Source organism: Nematolebias whitei, chromosome 6 (assembly GCF_014905685.2).
Source record: "Nematolebias whitei isolate Nwh7 chromosome 6, NemWhi1, whole genome shotgun sequence".
NCBI lineage: Eukaryota > Metazoa > Chordata > Actinopteri > Cyprinodontiformes > Rivulidae > Nematolebias > Nematolebias whitei.
Window position 1 is genome coordinate 24401792 of NC_056503.1, and position 3749 is coordinate 24405540.

At 43.8% G+C, this 3749-nt stretch overlaps 1 protein-coding gene across 1 annotated transcript in view; it reads left to right on the forward strand.

Moving 5' to 3' along the window:
• LOC119411195 (glucose-6-phosphate exchanger SLC37A4) overlaps nt 1-3749 on the forward strand; it is a 14846-nt gene that overhangs the window by 5936 nt on the left and 5161 nt on the right. The gene's annotated exons all lie outside the window — the stretch shown is intronic.

Consider the following 3749-nt stretch of genomic DNA (forward strand, 5'->3'; position numbering starts at 1 on the left):
AGTGCTTGATAGGAATTATAAAAAGGTATAAAATATTAAATCCAACACCGTTGAAAGGGAGTTTTTCCTTCCCACTGTCACCCTCTGTGCTAATTCTGTGACAAAGTGATTCAATGCAATCACTTCCTCAGATAACATTTTATAATGTATGCAATTGTTTTTGTACATTTAGACAGCATTTGTTGAGTTGGCATTACATTCCTTCATCCTTTATTTATACAAATGAACCACATTGAGCCTTGAAGACTCTTTTACAGACAATAAAATGGTGAAAGTGACAACATGAGTGGGGAGTGGTGGCGCAGAGGTTAGAGAGGTGGGCCTGTGATCCGAAGTTCGCCGGTTCACGCCCCGGCCCCGACAACATCAAAATTGTGGGTGGGGTAGGTGAAACACTCACACTTGCCCCCACCCTCATTCGCCCCACTCTGGGCCCATGAGCAAGGCCCTTAACCCCCACCATGTGCTCCCTAAACAGGTCTCTCTTGAAAATGAGTTCTCGTGGCTCAATGAGACTAACCTGGATAAATAAAGGCTAAATGAAAAAAAAAAAAAAAAAACATGGGTTTTGGAGGCAAAAAAAATTCCCAACAGACTCTCAATCTTTGGCTGAAGATAAACAGCCTGAAAATGGGAAGAAAAAAACCTTGCACATAAGCACGTACTGACGCAGACATTTCGCAGGGAAGGGGGGGCACGAGGGCAGTGAACGTGTCCAAGGACACTCACAGAGGCACTGCAAGAGTTCTGATGAGAGTGGTATAATCGCTCAATTCCCTCTGGAGAGATCCATAAGCACTCTCTGGGATGCTGAAGTCGACCAAGCATCAGATCAGACTTCAAAGAGTTCTGAAATGGTGACAGAATGTTTATTCAACCAGGCCCTTCTGATAGGTCCATACTTCCTCGTTGGGAGAGAGAAGGGAGCAGAGCATATGGTTTACAGAGCCTTCAGGTGGATTAAGTTCAAGTGGCCTGTCAAGGTCAGCCAGGGAGCCAAATTCAGAAAAACACATTTGTTCTGGGGACAGGTAGAACTTTACTGATTATGACTACCTTGAGTTTGTGTCGGTTTTCTTAGTTCTGAAACGTCCAAATTATGTGGACACACCATTGATCGGAGTTTTCCCCGAGGTCTGATCCATCCTGCCAGTGAATCCTGGGGGCTGCAAGGGGCCTGCGATTCTCACAAATCACATCCAGTCTGCGGCTTAGTTCACAAAGCAACTGAGTCTGGCTGCTCGAGGAACGAACCAAACCATCACATAAGGCAGGCAGCCTGACCAGGGCCAAATTTGCTGCTGACGACTTCCTTGTTTGTGGACAAACCAGGAACCAGACAATTCCAAAAAGCCGGAAACCTGTTACCATAAATTAAATTATATATGCGTCCTCAATAGAGTTGCACTCGGGTCCAAAATATCCGATCTGACCCGGCCCCAGCCGCAGCCATCAGCTCTGAACCTCACCCGCTCTGACGAATTAGCAGTAATTACAGGTCTGTACCTGAAACCCACCCCCCCACCACCAACATTTTTAATTAAGCATTGACACCTTATACCACCGACTATTATTAACAATTGGCGGACGTGCGCAGCTGAGTAAAAGAGGCAGAAGATCAAAGCTGAGGAGCCTTCAAAGCGCATTAAATGCTTTCCCTGCTTCTGCCTGCATTGAACCCTGCATGTCAGATATTTTGTGATCTCACCTGTTTGGTTCATCGGCCGCGCGCATCTGCTGAGTGCAGCGGCTGAATGAACGTCCATTTGGGCTAATGGGTCGCCAGCAGTAGTCCATCTGAAGCTTAACTGAACTTTTTACCTCCTTTAACCAGCCGGTCAGCGCACGGTCAAGTAGCCGCATGCATCAGGTGGATGTATGGCAAGCCATGTTGGCATATAATTGGATTGATGGCCATGTGCATCCCTGACGTAATAAAAAGCCCGACACCGACCCGGCCTGCACATTAAGCACATTATGATGGCCCAGCCTGGTCCCAATCCGGGTCGAGCCGGGCCGGGGTCTGGGTTCGGGTTAGAAATGACAGCTCTAGTCCTCAACCTCCTCGACTGACAGCAGAGATAGACAAATCACCTTCCACTTTCCCCAGGAATCAATGACATATCCAGCTGCATGCGTGTCATCAGGGCAAGTCGGCTCACCTAAAGCCTGTCTTCTCCTCGAAAAAATGTTATCAATTGTGTTCAGGGACCAAATGACCAAATCCATAGCAGAATTACGGTTCAGAAGATATGTAGAAGAGAGGCTCTAAAGCAGTTTTACAGACAGGACAGAGCAAAGCAAAGCGGAGAGGAAGAGGAGGGGAAAAGACTGTCCGCCCTTGACGAGAGCAAGTGTTGAAATGTTGACACATGAATTCAATTGTAAAAAAGAATTTAAACTAAATAAAAGCAAAACAGATCTTCTAAATATGTGCCATTTACTTTGTCAATTTAAAATCACAGATAAATGGTTTGAACTTGTTTCAACAAACTATGCTCCCTTTAAAAACATGTTCTTGTTCCCTTCATGATCTATTTGTCTGCATGGCTGATGGTTTTGTGTCCATCACACTCCCTTAGGACACTTGTTGTACAGTCACATGTCCTGTGTGCTCCTCCTCCTCCTCCTCCTCCTCCTCAGGCAGACTGTCCACCCTCTCTGAAGGTTATTACTCTCTACATGTTGATTAGATTTGTATGAATAGCTGTTTTTGTTCAGCCCTGTTTCCCACAACCCGACATTCGCTCGGCAGTCGTGTGGCTCCGGGACTGCCCCCACTCCCCCTTGTTTTCTTTCTTTCTTTTTTTTTGGTGGGGGGATTGTTGTTGGTGGTGGTGGGGGGACATCTGGTCATTCTGACATCTGTTAGCAACAAAGATGTGCTGTGTGAGAGCGCAGCTGAACATCCTAAAAGAAACCAACTTAGTCAGCTTCAGTCAGTTTTACAGGCATTGGCCTAAAATGTGGTGGTAGTACCTGAGACTGACCCGAGCACACGTTCTGAGTGTTACAAGATCGAACCAGATCCCTGCTGAACAATCTCTTAATACAGATTTGTAGTTTGGAGTTTATCTGTTAGCAAAATATCTCATGAACCACAGGACAAATTTCAAATGAAATTTTCATTGAATCTCCAGCAGATTAACTTTTGGAACCAGCTTAATAGAGTTGGCACAACAGACCATAGGAAACTCAAAAATTGAAACAAAAAAATAAAAAATAGACCAGTTTTACAAATACTGTGTTGAAATTTGGGGTGGTAGTAGCTGAGAGTCATTTGAAACACAAACTCAAAAATCGATTCATTGCACGAGATCTTCGATTAAATCTTGGCATTTACTGATGGTGACATCCCTGTTTGTCTGTTAGCAAAATATCTCAAACTACTGAACATATTTTAACAGAATGTTCAGGAAATAATCACAGGACATACATCTACAGCGGATTAACATTTGGAGTCAATTCTTATTAAGCTGGCCACAACTGATCGACATTAGCTACCACACAAATGGCTACAGCATTAATTTTGTTAATAATAATTGTTTTAATTTTGTAATTAATTTTAGGGCAGAACGTCATCAACCTGTGGTTCTGGGGCCACATGCAGCTCTTTGACTCTTTGACCAAAACTAACAACATTTAATTATACTGGTAAAAGCTATAAAAAGCTACTTTAGCAATGTATATATGTGTGTGCATATATATACATTGCTAAAGTAGCTTTTTATAGCTTTTACCAGTATAAT